Below are 26734 nucleotides of genomic sequence, written 5' to 3' on the forward strand. Positions count from 1 at the left end.
ATTACTATTCAGAGGTGATATGATAATATATATAAGTGACCACCAATAATCTACCAGAGAACTCTTTTTTTTAAACCAGAGAACTCTTATAGCTGATTAACCCCTTTAGCAAAATGGCTGTATGCAAAATTATCTAAAAATATACAGTAGCCCTGATTTATACATTCAATAAATGTGCTGAGAAAGAAATTAGGGAAGCAAACACTACAATTTGCACTTTACAATAGCCACAAATAATATAAAATATCTGGGTGTAACTTTAGTCAAGCAAAGGAAAGACCTGTATGACAAGAACTTTAAGTTTCTGAAGAAAATCCTAAAGAAGCTATCAGAAGATGGAAAGATTTTTCATGCTCATGTATCATGAGGATTAACACATTAAAAATGACCATCATATAAAAAAAAAGCAATCTACAGATTCAATGCAATTCTCATCAAAGTTCCAATACAATTCTTTATGAATTTTGAAAGAACAATTGTCAGGTAGCTTCATAAGGTAAAAATATAAAACCCAGTATAGCAAAAAAATATTGTACAAGAAAAGAACTTCAGGAGGTATCACCATCTCTGATTTCAAACTGTACTACAAAGCAGTAGTAATAAAAGGCACATTATATTGGCACAAAAACAGACTGGTTGATGAATGGAATTGAATTGAAGGATAAGAAATCAACCCTCAATACTGAAGCACTTGATTTTTGACAAAGAAACCAAAGCCATACAATGGAACAAAGAAAGCATCTTCAACCAATGGTGCTGGTCTAATTGGATGTGTGCATATAGAAGAATGTAAATAGACTCATTTTTATCATCTGGCACAACAATCAAGTCTAAGTGGATCAAAGACCTCAGGACTTGTTAGTCTTGTATGAAACCTGATACAATAATACAAAAGAATTATACAAGAGAGCATTGGAATAATCTTGAATGAATTGGTATAGGAGACAACTTCCTGAACAGAATACCAACAGCTCTAGCACTAAGATCAAAGATTAATGAATGGAACCTCATGAAACTGAAAAGCTTCTGTAAGACAAAGAACACTACCAATAGGACAAAATGGCAGCCTTTAGAACTGTAAAAAAACATTACTAAGATTGTATCCAAGAGAGGGCTGATATTCAAAATATATAAAGAAATTAAACAACAACAACCCAAATAACCCAATTTTAAAATGGTGTACTGAGCTAAACACAGAATTCTCAACAAAGGAATCTCTAAGATGAAGAAGCCCTTAAATAAATACTCATTGTCCTTAGTCATCAGAAAAATGCAAATCAAAATGATACTGATATTTTATCTTATATCTGTCAGAATTTCTAAGGTCAAAAACAAATGGCAACACATGCTGTTGAGAATATGGGGCAAGGGGAATACTCCTCCATTGCTGGTAGGAGAGAAAATGTGCACAACCACTCCGCAAGTCAATCTGTCAGATTCCCAGAAAATTTGGAATAGTTCTACTTCAGTATCCAGCTATACCATTCATAGACATATGCTCAAAAGATGCCCCACTATACAATTAGGACACTTGTTCAAATATATTCATATCCTCTTTATTTGTAATATCCAGAAAATGGAAACAACCCAGATGTCCCTCAACCAAAGAATGGATAAAGAACCTGTGGTACATTTATACAATGGAATAGTAATCAGGGATTAAAAACAAAGACATCAGGAAATTTAAAGTGAAATGAATGGAACTTTAAAATAACTTCCAGAGTTGGGTAACCTAGACCCAGAAATACATACATGGTATGTAGTCACTTATAAATGAATATTAATTATAAAGTATAGGATAACCATGCTACAGTCCACAAACTCAAAGAAGGTAAGCAACAAGGAGGCCCAAGGGAAGATGCTTGGATATTGTTCAGAAGCAGAAATAAAATCGACATTAGATGGGAGAAGGGATGAGGCAGGGATCAGGTATTGTTAGAGTAGGGACTGCTGGTGAGAGGACTGAGAAAAAGAAGGGGAATCAGTGGTGGGGACATTTCAGGGGCAAGCTGGAGACCTGATATAGGAAGATTCTCCTGGGAGAATATGAGGGTGATTATAGTTGAGACTTCTAGCAGTGATAGATATGGAGCCGTAAGTGTCCACCAATTGTAAGCAGCCAGGCAAGGTTCTCAGTGAATGGATGGGGACATCAATCCACCCACAAAACCATCAGCCTCAAATTTTCCCTGCCTAAAAGATGTGAAAGCATAGAGATGGAGCAGAGACTGATGGAATGGCCAATCAAAGACTGACCCAATTTGAGACTCACCCAATTGGAGGGAGCCAACTCTTAACACTATTAGTAATATTCTCCTGTACTTGCAGACAGGAGCCTAGCACAACTCTCTCCAAAAAAGGTTTCATTCAAGAGCTAATGGAAGTAGATATAGAGACTCATAGCAAAGCATGAGGCAGAGCTCTGGGAGTCTTGTGGAAGAGTCAGAAGTATTGAAGGCTCCCGAGTGGTCAAAGATACCATGAGAAGACCTATGGAACCAACTAACCTAGATCCATGGGTGCTCACAAAGACTAAACCACAAAGCAAAGAGCATGCATAGACCCAGATCCTACACATATGTATCAGGTGTGCATCTTGGTCTTTATGTGGACTCAACAACTAGAGAGGAGGATCTCTCTGACTCAAAATCTTGCCTTTTGTATCCTTTGCCCTAGCTGAGATGTCTAGTCTGGCCTCAGAGGGAAAGGATGTACTTAGTCATGATGGGAATTGATGTGGCAGGGAAGGTTAGTACCCAGGGTCAAGGGAAGAAGCTCCCTTTCTCTGAGGACAATGGGAGAGGGTAATGGGAGAAATGGAGTGAGAAGGTAGCACTAGGAGAGAGAGGAGCTGTGACTGGGATGTAAATTGAATAAATTAATTAGTGAAAAAGAAACAAAGCATAAAACATTCTATTAAATATCTCTACTAACTAGATTGCTTTTAGAATGACTTTTAGGTTGTCTCCAAGTTATTTGGTGAACAAAAATAATGTCACAATACCATCCTTAAAAAAAAAAGGTAAGAAGTTTAAGTTTCATCTATGGTGTGGGCTTTAAACGAAATCAGATATTGGTTGATTACTTCTGTAACAGTTGTGTTGTAACTCACAGTTTGAAAACAAATTAAAAATAAATACATTTTATTGAAATTTAACTATTATAGATTTGGATTACTTGGAAACTTTTAGAAATTCATATACAAAAATATTTATCTTAGACAACATTTCCAAATACCCACAGAAATTTTGTGTTTTGTTGTAAGACAGTGTCTTAATTTGCAGCCAAGGTTATTGCCCTCCAGGCTCGCAAATTTTGTAACTATAGGTGGAGACAACTACATTCAGCACACCAAAGGAGAATTTGTGACAGTGCCCCAGCACCTTTCCTTGGCAAGAATGGATGCATGACACTGTGTAGCTTTGTTGCAGAAGATGAAGTACCTTGCTCTTAATGATGGTTGGTCTTTGTGTACTTTCACTTTCCCATAGCTAGTTAGAATGAAACAGAATAAAGCAGAGATTCTATAAATTATTCTTAATATTAAAGTGTGTGCTATTTATAAGAGTCTAACAAAAATTACTCAGAAGGCTTTCCTTCCTCCTGATTAGGTTGTACCCATTATTTTGTTTTGTGTCTAGTGTCCATCAACAGTTCTTAATGTATAAATAATTACCTTAAAGATTACCATCACTGTGCAGTGACACAGAGCTTGTCTTGATGTGAATTTAGAAAGAATGTGTATCTAATAATCCTTATCCATCTCGATATCTAGCATATATATTTCTATTATATATGTATACATGTATGTGTCTATATACTCATCTATCTTTCAAGAAATTTAGATTTTTTTGTCTGGTTACTTTCATTTATTAGAAAGCAGAACCACCTTTCTCTCCAAATACTAGGAAGTTCAAGGACTATTTATTAAGATGCTGATTATTATTATGATTATATTTTAAAAACGCAAATTCAAAACTGTCATATTTTACCAGTGAATTTATTATATATACATACTTAGATTATGTGTACATATGCATAGGAATGTTTCTGCTAGTGAAAATGGCATGTGTGCATATGAGTGGGTGGGTATGTAGAAAAGCATCTCCATGCAGGTCAGATGCCAATGTGTAGTAATTGGTTTTCTCCTTCCACAATACGAGTTTCTGGAGACTGAATTCAAGTTGTCATACTTGAAAAACTACTTAACATTTATCCAAGTTGTTCACATTCTGATCCAAGTTAAATAATAAAAACATGATACTTGTCTGATCTTGTGTTCTCATAAGAGAAGTTATGTCTCAGAGCTAACAGACAAAAGTATTAATAGTTGTAAGACACTAAGAACTAATAAATAAAGTAACAACAAAATAGGAAGGAAGAGGACTCTGAGATGAAATATAATCTCAAGTCCAAGAGTTACAAAGAAAGCCATTGTGCAGAGAAAGTGAAGTTACTCCCAGATGAAGGGAACAGAAGATATAAGCAAAACCAATAGAAGAAAAACAGTAAAAAAGAATTCATTGTGACAAGGAGGCCCAATTAAGGAACCAGATCCAAAGGCAGGCAACAAATTCAAGTGTAGTCATCACTCCAGTTGTTGCGAAACACACATTAAGATCAAGCTGCACATCTACTACATACATGTGTGGGGACTAGGACCAGACCATGTTTACTTTTTTCTTGGTGATTCAGTCTCTGGGAGCCAGCAGGGGTCCAGGTTAGTTGACTCTGTTGCTTATCCTGTGGAGTCCTTATCCTCTTTGGTCCTTCAAATCTTTCCCCAACTCTTCCACAAGTCTTCCTGAGCCCCATTTATTGTTTAACTGTGGGTCTCTAAAGTGGAAACTTAAGGGCTCTTGGGAGAGTCAGTTGTATTGGATTATGCTTTGCTAATGCAAAAACTTAAAGGAGTGTTTTCCTGATGTGGACACAGGTGAAAGACTAAGGCCGACTTCTGAAGGAACGTTTAGCTGAAGGATACACATAACAGAGGATGTTCTGCTACAGGAAACATTTTAAAGGACATGTGATTCTTTGATAGTAACACACATGTATTGCTCTGCCTTACATTTCGTAGTTGAGCTGCATTTGTTGGACAGAATCACACACACACACACACACACACACACACACACACAAAACCGACTGGTGGTATACTGCAGTTTCTTGCTGTTTCTGCAAACTCAGGCTGATTAGATGCATGTGCTGAAGCAAGACAAATGCTGAGGCAAAGCATATGGAAGACAAGTGATGTTTGGAGGGTAGAAATAGGACTCCACAGAGTGATGGAGACAGAGCTTGGCTTGCTGGTACAACTACCTGTGCAATGCATGTGGGTGCAATGCATCTTTGCTGATATTCACTTCCCTTAGAGAAGCACAGCTGAGAACTTCTGATATTCCTGGTAGTCCTTCCTGCTAACTAGGGCTGAGGTTGAAGCATGGCTGTCGTTGCTAGGTTGTGCCACCACTGCTGATTCCCGCTTGCTATCTTGATTCTACTGGACTGCTGCTGTATCCATGAAGTGTTTACAAGTGGATCAAGCTGCCACTGCCTGCTAGTCTGTGAACTGAACTGCTCATTTCCAAATAACATAGATGGAAGTTGATCTAAAGAATCTTTCTAAACAAGTCCACATCCCCCGTATCCTATCTTCTCCACTACCTCTGGTGGGTGGTGTGCTACAAGGATTTAAAGTGTTTAAGAACTATCAGATCTCCCAGACACTGAGCCATCTACCAGGCAGCATACATGAACTGATCCGAAGCCCCTGACACATATACAACAGAGAAGTGTTGGGTCTGGCCTCAGTGGGGAAAGACCTGTCAAACCCTCGAGAGACTTGAGGCTCCAGGGAGTGAGGAGGCCTTGTGGTGGTGGGGACTGGAAGGAGTGGGGCTTATATTGGAATGTAAAGTGAGTGAATAAATAAATAAATTAAACAACACCAGAAATCTGAGGGTAAAGCATGCTTTCAAAACAGAGAAGAAAGGAAAGGAGTATCATAGGTTAGCCATATCCAGAATGTATTTTAGACTTAGAAAAACTGAATCATATCAAAGTAAATGAGACTAATAATAAATAAATTTATATATACACACACACAGACATCCATAATTTCCTCTGCTATGGAAGTTTACAGATTTTGCAAAGGGACCTAATGGACTCTGTACTTATATAATACTTACCATGGAGTAATTGATTCAACACACATATATAAGTATAACTTTAATTGTAAATTATATTTTATTATGTTTATTTCAATAGACCAGGCTTTACAGAGTGAATAAAGTAAACAAAAGTAGGTATATGCACATAATTATAGAGAAGTACAGAGTGATGGACATGGCACATAGCAATGAATTATATTAATAATACTAGCTATGAAAATTAGTGTGACAGAGTTTCTCATGGCAGTTATGTGAAAAAACACAAGCTATTTGAAGGAGAGGGGATCATCTTCTCAGCCCATACCTTCTCCCTAATGGAAAGTTCTCTTATAAAACCAATGGCCCTATTAGCTAATATCTTAAAATACAAATAATCTACAACTTAAAACAAGTGAAAGAGATGGGTATTCAGGTTAGGAGAGGCATAAGTGAATTGAAGGGCAATCTGTCTTTGCAAGCATAGCTGATAGACATTAACAGCAATGCAAAAGCCAAGCTGTCTCTGAAGGTTACCCTTCATCTACAAGTGGAACACAAGAACAAGAATAAGAGAACCTGAAATTGCACCTTTCATCACTTGTCAGGACGTTTTAAATTATGATTATACAAATTAGAGACAGATGATATAGCCCAGACCCTTAAATTCTTTTTATCTAGAACATTGTATATTATTAGCATGCTGTATTAAATATTTGATGTTAATATTAGGTTGAGGAAATAGCAATACAATAAATGCAAATAGTCAAGGGACAAACAAGACAATATCAAACAATAGCAATAACTAGCAGCTAGCGTATGAGTAGCTGTCAATCCAATTTACTCTAGTCTAATCTGAGATAGGTACATAGTCTTTCAAAAAATATATTCTAGACTAATATTTAGATTCCTGCCTGAAATTACTTCTTTGTTCTAGCCTAAGATTTAGATTCCTGCCTGAAATTGCTTCTTTGTCATTGGGCAATGTCATATTCCTGCCAAGCAGCCCATTTCCTTGTCCTTGGCCCATGAAAGATTCTTGCCAAGCAGCCCCAAAATCTCTCAGCCTCACCCCCTTTTATATTTCGTAAACAAGACGGAGCCTGGAACGAAGAAGTAATTTCAGACAGGCTAAATTTAGGCTAGAACAAGAAAGTAGTCTTCAGACATGACAATGACTTTGGGCTAGGATAGAGTGGTTGGCTCAGATATTTTGGTCATCCTGATAAGCTCTTAGAAACAGTGATCAGGGGAGTGTTCATGGAATTTTATTTATTGTCTTACTTGTTCTTTGAGTATTCGTGTTTATTTTCTTGCTTGTACCTTGACTATTTGCATTTATTGTATTGCTATTTCCTCAAACTAGAACTGACCTTAACACGTGCATGTGATTAAAGTGGTGTAAAAGCATAAAAGGAGGAAGGGGGATGGGATAGTGCTGCTCTAGGGAGGGGAAATGGGAAAAGGGGATGGCATCTGAAATTACATAAATAAAATATCAAATAAAAAAGAACATTTTCTAAGCTTTGTTATTTAAAATTCTAAACTTTAGTTAGCCCATATAAAAATATTTTATTTCAGTTTTTCTAGGCATATTTTATGTTCTGCTGCAATCTAGCTCTGTTCTCTGGGAACCCCACATATTAGCATGGACCCAGGATCTACCTAGCTCTTCCTTACTGTCCATCTAAGCTTTTATGCCTACCTACCCCATCTCTTTTATTTTGTGTAATTTGTGTACCCACACAAACACTCCTTAACAGGGACGTGACAACCACATTACTTGTCTAAGATTCAGAGTAGATAACATCATCCAAATATAAGAATACCCACCCAACAAAAGCATTTACATCAAGAAACACTTTAAAAATCCTAATTCCAGATACCTAGTTCTCAGAAAAAAAAGCAATAACACGAAAAGCCAAGAAAATATACCTCTTCTAGATCTCACCAGCCTTATTACAGCAGGCCCTGAGTAAAGTGATTTAGTAGAAACACAAAGGACTTTAAAACATAAATTATGAATATGCTCAAAGACTTTGAATAAGATATTAATAAATCCTTAATGAAGACTGTGAAAACAAACAGTTAAATTTAATAATGAAAACATTTCAAGACATGAAATTAGAAATTAACAAAGAAATACAATTGCCAAAGAAAACTAAAACTGAAATAAAACTTGAAAAAAATCCTTTAGAATATCAAAATAAATATCAGAGGTAAATCTTTGCAATTGGTTACAAAACTGGTTGCAATTGGTTAGAACTGAAGGTTTCAGATCCTAAAGACAGGAAAGAAGAGATAGATAGCTTATAAAATAAAATTTTAAATATAAATAAAAGATCTAGGAGATCTGAGTAAAATCAAAAGACCAAATCTACAAAGTAAAGGGATATAGAACATAGTTCTATATAGAGATAAAGGAGGAACTAGAGTACACGGGTTAAGTAGAGTAGGGAGTGGAAGAGAAGAAAAATTGAGAGAACATGGGGAGGGACAACTAACACAACAGGTCATTTGTAAAATCATATGAAATCTTCTACTATAGAAACTTCTTGAAATATATACATATATGAAAGGGATATAAATTGAGTCACAAAATACCCAAACTAGACATCATATGACATCAAGTAAAGTCTTCTGTGTCAGGAATGGGTTATATCTTGTTCCCAAATGGCCAAAGGGGTTGTATTAGAACCACCAAGGGTAAGATGCTATTGTCAATTCTACTGGTTTCCCTACAAAACCTCTTGATAAGGACCCATTGTTGAAGTCAACACTTATCCCTCCTCCTCCTCCTCCTCCTCCTCCTCCTCCTCCTCCTCCTCCTCCTCCTCCTTTTGCCTGGTTTATATTTTCTCTATTTTGTTTTTCAATTTTGTGTTTTGTGGTTTTTTGTTTTGTTTTGTTTTGTTTATTATAGAGATAGAGATAAAGAACACCAAGTTTGAGTCCAAAGTGAGATTGTGGAAATCTTTGGCAAGAGTTCTCAAAATTTGATCTCAAAAAGAGTTCTCAAAATTATATGAAAAAAAGTTTTAATCTGGAAATCAATCTAGTGGTTCCTCAGAAAATTGGAGCTAGAACTACCTGATGACTCAGCTACATGACTCTTGGGCATATATGCAAAATAAGCTCCACCATACAAGAGGGTCACGTGCTCCATGATATTCATAACAGCCTTATTTGTAATAACCAGAAGCTGGAAACACAAAGAATGAATGTGTCCCACAAAGAATGAATACAGAAAATGTGGTTCATTTACACAAGGAAATATTATTCAGCTATTAAGAAATAGGACATCATGAGTTTTTCAGGCAAATGTATTGAACTAGAAAATATCATCCTGAGTGAGGTAACTCAGACCCAAAAGGATATGCATGGTATGTACTCACTAAGAAATTGATATTAGCCAAGAAATAGAGAATAACTAGGATACAACCCACAGAATTTAAAAACATTAACAAGCAGAGAGGCCAATGAGGATGTTTCAATCCCACTTAGATGAGGGGGGGATAATCATGGGAGGGAGAGGAAGTGAAGGATTTTGGGTGGAGGAGAAAGGAGGAACAGGATCATGTATGTGCGGGAGACATGAGAGAAGCCCAGAGATCCATCAGAATAAATGGAAATATGCAGGCTTAGAAGATGGCAGTATGGAGTCCCTCTAGAAAATACCAGAGACCCAGGAGGTGAGAGACTCTCAAGACTCAAAGGGAAAGATCTTAGATGAAATTTCTACCTGTGAGGAGAGAGAACTTGAAGATTCCACCTCCAGTAGATAGAGAGAGCCTCAAGAGGAGGGATGGTATTACCAACCCATAAATCAATATTTATGACCCAGAAAATGTCCTATCTATAAGAACTGCAGGGACAAAAATGGAGAAGAGACTGAGCAAAATGCAATCCACTGACTGCCCCAACTGGGGATCTACTTCATGGGGAGATACCATGTCCTAACACTAGTAATGATGCTATGATATGCTTGCAGACAGGAGCCTAGCAGCTGACTGAGACAGATACAGATACTTAGACCCAACCATTGAACTGAAGTTGGGAACCCCTATGGTTGAATTAGGGGAATGATGGAAGAAGTAGATGAGGAGGGAAAGACCATATGAAGACCAGCAGTCGCAGCTAACTTGGAGCCCTGGGGTGCTCCCAGACACTGAGCCACCAACTAGGTAGCATACAGGAGCTCGTCTGTCCAAAGCCCCTGACACATACATGGCAGAGGACTTCCAAGTCTGGCCTTAGTGTGAAAACATGGGACAAATCCTAGGAAGACTTGAAGACACAGAGAGGCATGAGTACTAGTGGTTGGGGAGCATCCTCTTGTGGTCAGGGTGATGGGGAGAAGGAATTGGATGAAGAACTGTCGGGAGGGGGGAATAGGAGGGGATAACTGCTAGATTTTAAATAATATTAAAATAAATAAATAAATAAATAAATAAATAAACACAATTGCTTTATAATAGGAAAAAAATAAAAAGAGGATGTTAACCAGTCTTTGAATATCAAGTTGTAATAAGATTAAGTGCAGCTTCTTCTGTTGAGACTAGTCAAGGCAGCCCAGTCAGGGTAAAAGTATCCAAATACAGGTATTGTAGTTAGGGATAGTCCTTGCTCTTGCTATAGGAGTCTTAAATGAAGACCCAGCTACACAATTGTCACATATGTGCAGAGGGCCTAGGTGCATCATACACATCATCTCTACTTGGCCGTTCAGTCTGTATGAGCCACTGTGAGCCTAGATTATTTGATTTTGAAATGTTTACTTGTGTTGTCCTAGACCCCTCTTGCTCTCCCAATCCTTCCTCCCACTCTTGTACAGGATTCCCTAAACTCCCCTTAATGTTTAGCTGTGGGTTTCTACATCAGTTTCTATCAGTTGCTTGATGAAGGTGCCCTGATGACAGTTATGCTAGCCTCCTGTTTGCATGTATAGCAGAATATCATTCATAGTGTCAGGAGTGGGCTCCCTCTCATGGCATGAGTTGCAAGCTGGGCCAGTCATTGAATGACCATTCCCTAATGAAAGGGAGGAACTAGGAGGAGAGATGGGAGGTAAAGCTGTGATTTGAGTATAAAATAAATAACTTACTTTCTTTAAATTTACAATATGACACAGCCCATCACTTCTTAGCATATGTCCACAGGACTTGACATTCTGATCCACAGAAACTTGCTCAGCCATATTCATAGAAGCTAGGAAATGAAAGTGGCTAAATGTCCTTCAACCAACAAAACGGTAATGAAAATGTTGTATGCATATACTATGAAATAGTATTCAGCTGTGAAAAATAAAATAAAAGCATAAAGATTGCAAATAAAAAATTAAGAAATTAGGTTGTCATTCTAACGCCCAAGATTTGCACATCATCAAATGTAAAATAATTGAATAAATGCTTCCATTCAAAATCAAGGTATTATTTTGTATAAAATGTACATTCTTTGGAAGCCACCTGAGTATGTACATAAAAATGTGCTGGAGTTCTGATTCCTCATTACCATTTGTACTTCTAGTTCTACTTTCTACACTTACCATTACAACACAGGTTATTTCCTCTTGGCATTCAATAAGGGTAGTACAGTGTATAACTCATTTTTAGCAAATGTCATTCTGAATTGTATTTGTAATCAATGTTTAAACAATAACTCTTTATGACATTACAAGCTCCACCCTGGATGTTACTATGAGCACCAATTCATAAAGGATGCAGTAAAATTTGTCTTTCAATTCTAGGATGCAGTAGCTTATTTGGTTTCTAAGATGGTTACAAGACAGAGAGAGAGAGGATTAGGAATTGTTTCATGGCTCTTTAATTGTGAAATCAGTCTATGTTGTCTTTAACAGAGAGTTCTAACCAGAGAACTAATATACACAGAATATTCATTTATGCAACTGTTGTGTAAGTGAATACTATTTTCTATCTCAGTGCTTCTCAACACTTCTCAACTTTACTAATGCTGCAACCCTTTAATACAGTTCCTCATGCTGTGTTGACTCCAACTATAAAATTATTTTTGCTGCGGCTTTATAAATGTAATTTTGTTACTTTTATGAGTTGTAATGTAAATATCTGTGGTTTCCAATGGCTTTAGGTGACCCTTGTGAAAGAGTCATTCAATCTCCACAAAGGATTGCCACCACAAGTTGATAACCACTGCTCATTTGAAGTCAATGTCATTAGTCATCCCCTCAACAACTTCTTGAAGTAATTTTTGTATGCTAGACATAGTGACATAGATTATTAATGTGAAGATTAGTTAATTTCTTGACTTGAAACAGTATAGAATCCAACAAAATATTTTGGAAGTTTGAAAAACATAGCTCAGATTAAATTTTTCTCTGAAATATAATCATGATAATAGGAAGATAAAATAATAGTGAAGACAGGGTTAACAGAATCATAGCTATTAACATTTGATTTTGCAAGTGCATGGGTAACCTGATAACTATAATACCTAATAACAAATGCTGAATAAAAGCCTGTTAAGCATGTATAATATAATATATAACACTTTCTGTTTCAGGTTATTGAAATACTGAGATGAATAAAACATAATTTTTATCATCAACAAGACTCTGATTTCATAGAGTAATGAACTATGAGCTAATTTGCAGGAGCTACAGAGATCTGTATTTAGATAAAATGTTGAGCCAAAGAGGATGAACCGCATTTGTTGTTTCATGGTTAAGAAAGGTCAAAATAATGCCCAGATCATGAACAATAATGCTGGTTATGATTACAGGAGTAATTAAAATATACTATTTACCAGGAATAGTTTTAATTAATTTCCCACAAGAAACACTGTTCATCAATTTTTAGGAAGCAGTCTTTACAGTTCTGCTTTACAGAGAAGGCAGCTGAGGCAAAGTGGATTACAGAATTTGACAAAATACTTTATAAAGTATAGTATCCAAGAAAAATGCAAAACATTCAATCCCAATAGAGATAGACTACAAGGAAGGCTTCTTTAGGGTTTAGCAAAATAAACGTATATTGGGTACCAAGCAAACACAATCAAGCTAAGCAGGCTTTAAGTGAGCAAAGCTATTGGGAGAGAATCAGTCAGATATTTGACAGCTAAGAGACACTTCCCTCATTAAGCCCAGGTACCTTGAGCAATGAATTCTCAAACAAGAAATACCTCCTTTGTCACAAGCCAGGTTGTCATCATGGTGACACTCTACCATGGCTCCAGCTGCAAGTATTACTTCTGTTTTGGGAAGTCTTGCTCTAGTTATAACAAAGACAATTTATACCACTCCTTTTCTCTTTTATTCTTTTTAATTTTTTTATTGGATGTTTTATTTATTTACAATGCAGATGTTATCCCCTTTCCCCATTTCCCTTCCCTAGAACCCCCCCATCTCATCTGGCCTCTTCTTTTATGCTTTTATACCATTTTAATTACATGCTTATATTAAGATCAGTTCTAGGTTGAAGGTCTAGCAATACAATAGATACAAATAGTCAAGGAACAAGCAAAACAATAAACACAAATAGTCAAAGAAAAAGCAAGGCCTTAAACCCAATTATATGAACACCCCAGTGATCACTGTTTCTAATGGCTTATCAGGATGATCTAAGTTTCTGAGCCTACTTCTCTGTCCTAGCCCAAGGTCATTTGATGTCTGAAGCCTACTTCCTTGTTCTAGCCTAAAGAGACTTCAAATCAACTATAACAAAACTAAGTGAACAGTGAATGATAGTTGCCCTGATTTTGCAGTTAACTATATTCAGGCCAGGATGGGGATGTCATCATTGTCTCCAAAATCTTGTGACAGGAATTTATATGAGTTTCATGAATAGTGCCTGTGTGAAACTTTGGAAGGGTAGAACCAGCAGTAGTATGCAAACTAATTTGTGACTAGGCAATATATAACCCCATAGTTTCTTCTACAGGCTAGTATTTCATAATCATTCCTGGTCTATCTGAAAGACTTCATTTCTGTGTGTTCCCTTTTGCCTTGAATTGAAATGCTTGATCCTAATTTTAAAAAAAACTGTTTTAAGATGATTGCTCATTGTATAACTATGGTTCTTATCACAATGATAGCGTGATAGGCATGTAACACTATTAACTAAAAACCACCTTGAAATGCAGTCTTAAAGAACAATAGGCGCCTGCACATAAAAGAAAATGACTCTAGGGTAAATGTCTCTCAAGTCCCTAGATAAGTCAAGATGCCCAGACCTCAGAATCCTGGAAAAGTTTGAAAAACTGAGAGGGTGGCAAGGAGCACACATTGAGGATTTGAGAACTACAAAGACCCACACAAATATGAAGAATGTGAGAGAGTCAGAGAGTGGGAGAGTGAGAGAGCGAGAGAGAGAAGAGCAAGAGACAGAGTGAGAGAGAAGAAGAGAGAGAGAGGGAGGAAAGGAGGGAGGGAGGGAAGGAGGGAAGGAGGGAGGGAGAGAGGGGTGGTAAAAAGCTATTATAGAAGCAGAAATTTCCAAATAGATACCCAGTAATTCCAGATGACTAGAATAGTTCTAGAGACAATGTAAACCAAGCACTAAGAGGTGAGGGTTAGTGGGTAGTGGTGGCCCACACCTTTAATTTCAGCACTAAGGAGGCAGGAACAGAAGGATCTCTGTGAGTTCAAGGCCAGCCTGGTCTACATAGCCAGTTCCAGGACAGCCAGGATAACATAGAGAAACACTGTCTGAAAAGCAAAACAAAACAAAACAAAACAAATAAAAAAAGAGATGGAGATCTTGACAGTGCAACTCTACAAAACTAGGTACTAAGTGCAGGGATTTAGGCTTCAGGGACTCAGGGTTACTGTGACTTGACCACCTAAAAGACTGTATCTAGTTTTTGACAACTTCTGGCTACAGTTTTGGAAAATCCAGTAAATGCAAATGAAGCTGTTACTTTCATTCAGAGAAAAGTCAGGGCAGTGACTTAAGTCAGGAACCTGGAATAACTGACTGAAACATTGGCCTTACAGAGATTCTGTTTAAAGGCTTGATCTTCCTTGTTTGCTCAGTTTATTATATGCTCTAAAACCACCTGCTCAGGGACAGTACCATATTCTATGGACTGAGCTCTTTATCAATAATCATTAATCAATAAAATTTCCAGCAGACTTGTCTGCAAGTTCCCAGCTGAGGCAGCTTTTCCCAGAAGAACCTACTTACCTTGTGTCAATTTTGCAAAACTATAACCATTTACAGTATAAAAAGGCTTTTTGAGGTTTTTGCCCCCATCTGTTGAGACTTCAGCTTTTCCTCATAAAAGAAACACCTTTCATTTCGAGCATATAATGTAAGGGGCTTTCTACATTTCTATATATACAGTTCTACTTTGATCCCCGGAAAGTGAACTTCTATTGGGCTTAAATTCAGTTCAAATAAAGAACATAGGTATTTTATATTCTCAAGGTTAATAATTGGTCGCATCAGGATTCTTGCCCAATACATTGTGACTCCAACATCTAGATCTTCCTTGAAGAGCTGTTCTGAATCATTAACCTTTGTGCAGTGGTCCAAATATAGCTGTATTGTTCATTTGACAGGGATCCTGAGTAGTTTATTGCAGCCCTACATGTACAGCACACATCATATTGACTCTATCTTCTTACCTTTACAAGCAGGCAAGTCTGGAAATCTCCACTTTCCAAATAGTTGATTTAATTAAGCTCTTTAAAAAAAATCTATGCATCCTACTTCAGTGGACCTGACATTTAGTAACTTCAAGAAAATGCTCTCTAGGCCCCTGGTCCTCTGAAATACTGTGTTGAGGGTTCTTAAATGCTGACTCTGAGCCTCTTTTGGAATGGGATGAGAAAGGGTAGTATCTGAGGTTCAGAAACCTCAGCATTAACACAAAAATGTCAGTTTTAACAGTCAAGCCAACTGAAGCCATCTTTAATATAGACATTTTATACCAGGAAATGAGGCAGAGTGACTGGAAGCAATACTAAAGAAGAAAATAAGAAATAAGTCTACAGTAGAGTTGTGTGATAGACAAATAAAATTCCTGCAATAAGATATCTAAATATAGTAAAACATTCATGTACATACAGAGAAAGAGAGACAGAGAGACAGAGACAGAGAGAGACAGAGAGACAGACAATGGCAGAGACAGAGATAGAGAGACAAAGAGACAGAGAGATGGAGAGACATAGAGACAAGACAGAGAGAGACAAAGACAGAGAGACAGAGAGACTGTGAGACAGAGGCAAAGAGAGAGAGAGAATTGTCTCTGAAACATTCTGCATATAATCTCTTAGAAAGGTTTTCTGTCTTTCTCTTCTGTGAAGAAATATAAGCAATATAATAATTCATTTTTATTATTTGTTCTTACCATTAGATTCAAATATGATCTACAAAGGGATAAGCTATAGATATGGAGTTTAAATTACCTACACACATGGTCTAGTGGTTAACAGCACTGGATACTCCTTGAGGGCTCACAGGTTTGATTCTAGTAACCACATGGCAGCTCATCAATGTCTTTAATTTCAATATCTAGGAATCTAACACCCATTTCTGGATTGTATTAAATTGAAGTATGCACATGTTGCATAGTTATACACACATGCAAGATACCCATATCATATATATATATATATATATATATATATATATATAATTAATAAACAAACAAATCAACAAAAAATGGTCTGCCAGAAGGAAATAGAATGATTGCATTAATTTCAAGGTCTTTCTGGACCACAAAGTTCTAGGCCAGCCTAGGCTACAAAATGAAAGTTTCACTTGACACAACTGAGTTTCCAAAGAAAAGAGAAATTTACACTTCAAAGATGAGGTACAATTTTCATATCCAAGTTATAAGTCTAGATATGGCTGAGAAAATATATATGACTGGGTAAGTGTGTGGATCTACAGATATGTCACATTATTATTAATTGTCTCCCTCCCGATAATCTCCTGTCTTTTCTCTCTCCTCCAATAGGGTGTTTGGTGTACAGTCTTACTGTTTTTATATTCTGCATTTTGATTCAGATAGCTTCTAATAATAATTTACAAAATTAAACACTAAGTGGAAATGCCACACTGTACAATTAAGTAAATGGTTCCAATCACTCCATTCCAAAGTCATTCTTAAATGTAGGCAGCAAAATCTCGTTCACCTTAGTTATATACACTGTGCTGAGCATGTTGTTGGCTGCAAACAACTTCATGCTTTCTTCACTCATTTAATGAAAATGTTATCACATATTTCAACTGATTAAGTACTACTTGTATATTAGTACCACATTAATGAAAACATACTTACATAAGATTAGACAATAGCTAGATTGATATATATGTTCACAGAACTAAGAGCAGAGAATGTATTTTATTACTACACTCACCTAGAGCTTTACTATCAACTGTGTGTAAATTATCAACATTTTCCAACTGTCACACCCATAAAACTTAAATGGAATTCTACCGATGATAGGCATCTTGCTTAGAAATAATCTGTATTCTTGATGCATTTTTAACCTATGTGGTCTGATGACATTTACTCCTTATTTTTAATTTCCCAAATGACTTCTTATCTCCCATTGCTTTTTAACAACTTTTGGTAGTTTTATTTCTATAGAAAATATCTTAACTATACTTAGTTTACTAATGCTTTTCACTCTGTATAGAAATAGGACTTGCTTTAAACTTCAGTTTCTAATTTATTGTCATTTCCACTGAATTGAAACTATCATGATACAATATGTTTAGCTTCTACTGAATCACAAAATTATGTAACAGCAATCTAATACAGAGATCATTCTATATTCTGAAATAACTTATTACATTCTAGAACATTATGGACTACTCATGATGCCTTCCTGATGTCCACATTTATGTTAAAGCAGGACATTATTAAGCAATCTTCTACAAACTTATCATTTCCCCTTAATAAACTCTCTGAACACAACAATAACTTTGTCTTAGCTTATTGCTTTGAATGGAATTTACCTGTTTCTTCGAATTTAATAGGAGCTAATCATAGACAGCTTCCTCGGGACTGGAACATTTAATTTACAATTAGCCTATGAGACATACTTGGAAATGTCGTGACTAGAATGGACTGAATTCTCACAGATAAAAAAACAATGGTATTCAAGAGGCAGTATGGAGTAGGTTTGAAACATTTTAAAGCTACTGGTGTAAAATTTCTTCATTTTTTTCATCAGTTAATCTACTTAATGCATACATAAATATACATACTACAAGTTAAGCATAATTGTATCTATTTATTAAAATAATTTACAATATTATTTAAATATAATTTATAATATTTTTCCAATGTTCCTTTCACTTCTAGTCTATTACATTAAACCACACATATACTGACAATAAATAAAAGCCCTGTTTATATATTTTGACTATCAACATAGGCACTTTATTGCCAAATACTGTTTCACTGTAAAACTTAATTCCATCAGTTAATTTTTTTAGAAAAACATATAAACCATAGGAAAAGATAATACCACTCACATTGTTATAATACCTAGAAATAACAGCTGTTGATTTTTTATTTTGTTTTTTGTTCTGAGAAATTTTCAATTAATTTTCAATTAATTTTATGGAATAATAAATTGTATTAAAGAGCTAGTATTTCTCAATTAATAATATTATAGGAATTTCCCTACTATGAACTATTTTCCAATATTGTAATAACAATATGAACACTGTTTTATATATGTCTGAGGAGTAAAATTAACTAACCCACTGTTTTGTATATAGGGGCATCTAATTACTTGCATTGCTCTTATAGTTAGTGTGTGATCAGTGGCATGATAACTTTATGGATCTTACTCTTCTAAATTTCTGCACAAATGAAATGGAACTTATAAAATATTAACAAGAAAGAATTTAAATAGATTGCAAAGGCAAGTAATATCATGTTCCTGGGTTGGAAAATCAATACTAAGATCTCCATACACACACAAAATGAAGCACCTCTTAAAATATCACCTGTGTTCCTCACAAAACTACACAAAGTTACACTACTATTTTCATTGGAGCACAAAAATCCCAAATTTAAAAAAACTGCAACATTTGAACAAAAATAATATGGATAATGACTTTATTCTACTTGACTTCAAAGTATACTACAAATATAAATGAATTCAAACAGTATCATAAAATAAGACATATAATCTGAATAGAACGTATATAAGTAAATACATTTATCAATAGATAAATAAATTTTTAACAAAACTGTTAATAATATGCATTAATAGGAAGGACAGTATGTTATTTTTGTAAAGAATGATGGAAAAATTAAATACCACATGCAGAAGGATAAAACTAAATCTTAAATTTCATTTTTATTTATAAGACATGAAAAAAACAAAATCACACACACGAATTTAAATTTCAAGTTGACTTATAGTCAACTTCATGTAGACTAATTAAGAATGCGTTAAAAATTAAGCTATAAAGATCTTACAAACTAAAAGTCAAACAGAATAAATATCTCAGGACACTGAAATGATAAAGCTTTGCTTAGGCAATACCACACAAGCTTACGGAAAATCAAACAAAACTAATGAATCAGTTCTGTAAAACAACAGCGATTCTACAGCAAAGGAAACAATAGAAGAGATTATCTGTAGAAAGAAGAAAATATTTACAAGTCATACTTATGACAGAATGCTGATATCCTGGATGTACAAGAAAGAGTAGACTTTCATAGCAAATTAAAGCCAGAACAATACAATTTAAAATCTACAGTTTCTTCAAATGCACATTCAAAAAATTAAGAGAAACAAGTAGGTAAAAGATAACAGTAAAAATTCTTAAGATTACTAACGGTCAGGTAAATGCATAGCAAAACCATAATGGGTACCACCACATTCAAACCTGAATGGAAACCTGAAACTTATCATTATTCTTTTTAATGGTTATTAAAAAGAATAATGATAAGTGCTGGCAAAGCTGGAGAACAGAGAGCTCTTGTAGTTAGTGAGAATGTAAGTTATGGCTGTCATTAAGGATGGGTTGAGAAGGAGCCTCCTCACTGAGGAGTGAATCTGCATGAGTCAGTAATCCCAAAACTGGATTTCTTTCCAGAGGAAATAAAAGCAGAATGCTAATGACTTCTCTATACATTTACATTTGTTAGGACATTATCAATAACTGATAAGAAATGAAAGCAAACAGCACCATTAACTGATGATGAAAAACCCATCAAATGACAAACAGAAAAAGAAAACACAGCATGTGTACATGATGGAGTACAAAAGGTGAAACCTCTCATCCCTCCAGTGTGAATTTGACTGCAGGTTGTTATATCAAGGGTGCAAAGCATGCATACAAAGACACATGCAGAAATGCAGCACACGTAAGTAGAAGCCAGAACAGCTGATCTCACTGAACTTGAGATATAAGCCAGGAAGAAGGGGGTCAGGGGGATGCAGGGAAAACTTACAGTCAAGTGTATGGAGTAATTATGTACAGAAGCTTAATTGTAGATCATGAAAATATACTGTGTAATTTAAAAACCTTGAGGAAAGGAATTTGAATGTTGTCACCATAAAGATAGAGCAAATATTTGAGGTTATAGGAGTGCCTAACGTGATTGGAGCCTTCAAAATTTTCATTACTACACTAATATGTACACTATCAGGCCTTTTTATACCAGTAAAAATAGTTCTAATTTTAAAAACTAGAAAATAATAGTACCTAGAGAATTACATGAAAATGAAAGGAGTTAATTGGTAGTAAATCTCAAGAGTACAGTGCGCATTAACTAAGCATCCGTACACTAAGTGTCTCCGTGCAGTCATTTATAATTTCCATACACTGATATTTTTCATAAATTGTGATAATGGTATCATATTCTATGCTTTTTGATATGACAAAACCTCATTGTGTAAAACATGATAGTAATGTCCACACTCATAACTTATGTTATGATTTTAATTTGAAAGTCCAAATTTTATATTTCATTTCACGGTTCAGAGCTGTGTGTTAAAATTATAATTTCTGCCTGTCTTCCCTGATTTGGTGTTTATAATTGCTTAACCATTTTCAGGATAGTGAACATAAAACTATTAATTTTCTTTTCTTTTAATTTTCATTCCTTTGTGGATGAAAAGTAATGTTAAGTAATATTTTGTTTATTTCTTTAAAGCTTTAAACAATATATTTTGATCATATTATTTGATCCTCACCCCCTCCTACAGCATTGCCTCAGTTCCCTATTACCCAGTTTCCTGTTCTTGCTCTCTTCACTCTTAAAAAACGTGGACTACAGCCTGCATTGTAGTATGTATTTTATACTGTGTATCCATCCACTGAAGAAAGTTGGCTTTCTCTCTCCTAGCAACTATCATTTTTTCATTAACATTGGCCAGGCATTTGTTATCATGTCCATTTCCTCTTGTCCATGCTCTGTTTTGTCTGCCTTAAGTTTGTGCATCTCCAGTGCATGCTGTCAGTACCTGTGAGTTTATTTGTGCATCTGTCCTTTTGTATCTGGAAAACATTATTTATTTTAAGTCATCTACCACTTCTGACTATTAGAATCTATCTGAGAACTCTTCCACATAGATCTCTAATATTTAATGGGAGGCTTGTAATCAAGCCATCTCATTTAGGGATGAGAAATTCTCTTACTTTTCTACATGTTGCCCAGTGATGAGTTTCTGTATTAATTACTATCTACTCTAAGAATGTCTATGATCATATTCAATCAATACACTGATATATGGGTATGACAATATGTTACTAGGAGTAATTTTATTGCAATCTTCCTTTATCAGAGTAAAAGTAGAAGGTTTTCTCCTGGAGTCAAGTATGTAACTAGCCTCAAGAATTTGGCCTTGTTGACAGTGTTACTTATGAGTATTATCTTGTAAAGTTTACCCTAAATCCAATTAAAACACATTTAAATGTCAGTTACTCCCATAAGTTTTATTCACTAATGATAACAGTGGACACATCTTTTTATGCATGCATACACGTGTAAGAACTATGATTAACTTTTATCTTCCATTAGGCTATATAGCACCTTATAGCATGATTAATTTTGGCCATTTGGGATGAAATTGAACACCATCTGATTTCCAGATTTTTAATAGCATACATATGTGATATCTTCAGAAATAGAATCTCATCATCAAGTTGTGGAGTGTATCTAATTTTATTAGTAATAGCCTGAAATGTTTAATGTGTGTCTTTAAGGTACTACTGGCTAACAATTCCAAAATATGCAACTCATTCCTGGTATTGGGGATTTTATTTGGTAGCATATAGTGTCTACCAGGGGCATTGTTCTACCTATTACACATTAACTCCATTTAAACTCATTTTATGTATGTAAAGAATTTAGGAGCTTCTACCTGGGTTTCTACAAATGTTTCCTAACATCTACAAAACTAAGCTTGCATGTGGTTCTTCAAATGTCCTTTAGTGTTAATTATCCCTCTTCATGATACCATTCTAACCCGCCCTCCCTTCCTCATTCCCATTTAGTTTTCATTGTTCTAACTTCCCTTTTTTCATATTTGTGATATTGCGTTCATGTTACCTCATTCAGAATGGCTAACCCTAATAAGGCAAATTGGCAGCAGCAGATGCTAGAAAGGATGCAGTGAAAAGCAGCATTTATTTACTGCTTGTGAGTGTGAAAAAAGTTTCAGTCAGTATAAAAAATAGTTTTGAGAGGCCAAAGAACTCTACATCTTCCTTCGGAGATATTGCCCACTCATATTCATTGATTCTCTAAAGTAGAAATTTCTGGTTGTGTCATGTAGTGAAGATTCATGTGATCTTTTTCTGAAGCAAGTCCTGTGAAAGGACATGTGGTGTTTGGAGGGAGTATAAGTAGGACCCAATAGACAGTACTATGGAGCTTGCATAGATAGCCATGTAACACTTCATTGGTATTGTGTCTGCCTGATTTTCAGTTCATTGAGAGAGACCTGGAAGAAAACTTTTCAAGGCATTCCACTGGTTGTCATCATTCTTCCTGACTCCTGCTAAGTGAGAGTCTAAGACCTCCTACAAGAGGTCAGGATCTTTCTGCTTGATCAGACTTCTGCTACTGATTTGGGTTTGGTGACACTTTAGAACTACACTGGTGAAATCCTGACACTACTGAACTGGACTGCAGGTATCCTGACAACAGATTGGAATCAAACCAAAGAACTACTTTTAAACAAGACCACATCCCCTTGTCTTATTTACCATATTTTCTCCCCTACCTATGAAGTGTGTTAGAAGTGGGGGCTGTCAAAGCACTTGAGAACCCTTAGTAAAGTAGGTTTTGAAAACTGTAAGCTACAATTCTCTAATAATAGACAGAAAAAAGAAATTGCCTACATATGCCTCAGCTGATAAATAAATAACAAAAATGGGTTTCAATTTACAAACTTACATTTTTTTCATAGAAATAAAGAGTTTATTTTGGCTTATATTTCCAGAAGAGCAGTCCATAATAAGTAAAACACAACAGTAAGAAACCTGATTAAGACACAAACTATTTTAAGCTTCTATGTGCTAACCATTCAAGGATCCATTGCTAAAGACAAAACTGATTCAATTCATTGAATATGGTGAAGTATACTTACATATTTTTCAAAAAGATACTTGCAGTGAAATGGATGAAATTCAGAAGAATCCTTCTGGGTGAGGTGACACAGACCCAGAAAGGCCAACAGAGTCTTCTTTCATGATAAAGTTCATGTTCTACACATGTGAGTTTAGAATACAAACAGATGTTTGAGAGCTAGTAAAGGACCATGGGGAAGGAGGGATATCTTCTAAAGAAGGAAAAGTAGAATGTTGTGTGGATGAAAATTTCTACAATGACTTATGGGGTTTGCTGAACTTCTCCCTTTGAGTTCATAATTACTGTCCTTTTCACAGTTTTATGAAAAGCTTCCATGTCATTTCACTGACTTTCAAAAATAATACAAAAAATACCAAGTTGATACAATTGTCCCCTTTGTCTTTGTTGTTTCTCACAACTAAGAATGTGCCCTTCATCAGGGTCACAGAAACACTGTTTACTCTCATTCCTTTGAGACTGGCTTACTTTCCTGTGGTGCCTTTGATCCCTGTTTATTGTCAACCCTTGAGGGTGACTTATCTATTTACCTTATCTCAACACCCTGAACATCATGTTTTATTTAACAGAGGTACAGAGACTGGCGAGCTGAGAAGAGGTCAAACCAAGATACTAGTTACATGTCTCCTATTATGTTTAACATATCTGATACACACGTTAGAAAAAAAATGTGTTCTGATTTTGGTGTAAAACTTTATGCCAGCTCTCTATTGGCAGCATCTTCTATGAGGGACCACCCTCATAGAAGCAGGAGAAGTGGGAAGGCATAGGGAGTTTTTTTGGGGGGGAACCAGGAATGAGGTTAACATTTGAAATGTAAATAAAATATCCAATAAAAAATAAATAAAAAAAACAAACAAACATAAAGAACTGGTACAAATCTAAGAAGAAGACTTTCACTGAGTATTGTAAGCAATGGCAGGAAAACACCAGCAAGAAACAGCTGGAGAAGGACTTCAACAGCATGAAGAAGCACTGTCAGGTCATCCACATAATTGCCCACACTCAGATGCGTCTACTTTCTCTGCACCAGAAGGCACACTTGATGGAGATCAGGTGAATGGGGGCACTGTGGCTGAGAAGCTAGACTTGGCCCTAGATTGGCTGGAGCAACAGGTTCCTGTAAATCAGGTTGTGTAGGTAGGATGAGATGATTGACGTCATCGGTGTGACAAAAGACAAAGGGTACAAAGGGGTGACTAATCATTGGCATACAGAGAAACTGCCCTGAAAGACCCATCAAGGTCTGCACAATGTTGCCTGTATTGGAGCCTGGCACCCTGCCCATGTAGCCTTCTCTGTGGTTTGAGCTAGGCAGAAATTATCAAGATTTACAAGATTGGTCAAGGCTACCTTATCAAGGGTGGTAAACTGATCAAGAACAATGCATCTACTGACTATGACCTCCCTGATAAGAGCATCAATACACTCGGTGGCTTTGTCCATTATGGTGAAGTGACCAATGATTGCATCATGCTCAAAGGCTGTGTGGTGGACACTGAGAAGCAAGTGCTTACTCCTTATAAGTCCTTACTGGTCCAGACCAAACGTTGGGCTCTAGAGAAAATTGACTTGAAGTTCATTGACACCACCTCCAAGTTTGGACATGAACATTTCCAGACCATGGAGAAGAAAGCATTTATGGAACCACTCAAGAAAGATCGCATTGCCAAGGAAGAAAGTGCTTGATTCCAGGATGTGTAGTTGGTGGGGGCTCATCAGTAAAATGTTTCCAGTAAAAAGAAGAAAAAAAGAAAGAAAAACTTCATGGCAGAGCACTTGCCTGGAATATGCCAAACTCTGGCTTTAATGCACAGTAAAATAAAAAAAGAAAGGAGGAAAGGAAGGAAAGAAGGAAGGAAGAAAGGAAGGGAAGGAGGGAGGGAGGGAGGGAGGGAGGAAGGAAGGAAGGAAGAAAAAAGGTGGAAAAAGAAGAAAATGTATGTCTATATAATAGTACTATATTTTCAGTAAAATTTATTTCATGTTTATGGTTTTATTTCATATTTTTACTTGTTTATGTAGTTTGTCCAGCTTTTTTCCATTGCATAATATCTAATCATACTGTCAAAATTATGGAATCTAGAATTTAAAGTTAACCTTTTGAGGCTGCTGTACGGAGGTTTCTAAGACCAATCACTGAATTATGGCACCTGCACATAACATTTCTCCACCGTTTCAACCTATTTTTCTCCTTTATCCTGCAAAGATGAGAGATCAATCATTGTTATCACTCATACTTTTATGAAAATGAAGGAAATTAAGCTCAGCTATATTAAATTCATGCTCTAAAATGCCCTGATGATAATTTGATTTGGGGACCAACACAATTTCTACCATTTTGTGTAATCCTGCCTTCATAAGGAGAAAGATTTTGCTAATATTTTTATAGACGTAATTGTGTTAAATAAAGGAGCAAAAGGATTAAGGGAATGTTAAAATGGGAAACTTTATTATGGGAAACTTTGCTATTAAATTTGAATGTTTATTTCTTATTAGCTGCTGAAAACCACCTCTGTCTTAGTAGTTTCAAATCATTGTTCTAGATCAGTACTGCCAACCAGCAAGCCAGATGTACCTGCTTAAGTATAATCACAGGAACTGTTACAAAATATATTCTAAAATGTAATATTGTCACCAACTAATTGTGTATGCAATGAAGCGGTTTTTTTAATATATAGAAATCTACAAAACCTGAACATAAACCATTCTTATACTTAGTATGAGACAATTTCTGTAACTTTTTGCATATTACATATGCATACAGTTCATGTCTCTCATGGGTGTATATAAAGGTGCTTTCAGTAAGCTGCATGTGGTGACATCTCAGCTACTACAGAATCTAATCCAAGTGGATTACTAGAAATTGGTTCAATTCACAGCAATCCTAGACAATACAATGGGACCCCCCCACACACACACACGTATGTCTAATATGTGTAATATATATATATGTGTGTGTGTGTGTGTGTGTGAATACACACAATATTTGTGTGTGTGTGTGTGCACACTTAGAAACCAAAACACATGGGGAG

At 35.8% G+C, this 26734-nt stretch overlaps 1 pseudogene; it reads left to right on the forward strand.

Moving 5' to 3' along the window:
• The first annotated feature begins 24543 nt into the window (after positions 1 to 24543).
• Positions 24544 to 25388, forward strand: LOC114623984 (annotated as a pseudogene).
• Positions 25389 to 26734: the final 1346 nt, after the last annotated feature.

Source organism: Grammomys surdaster, unplaced genomic scaffold (assembly GCF_004785775.1).
Source record: "Grammomys surdaster isolate TR1022 unplaced genomic scaffold, NIH_TR_1.0 203, whole genome shotgun sequence".
In the NCBI taxonomy this organism is placed as follows: Eukaryota; Metazoa; Chordata; class Mammalia; order Rodentia; family Muridae; genus Grammomys; species Grammomys surdaster.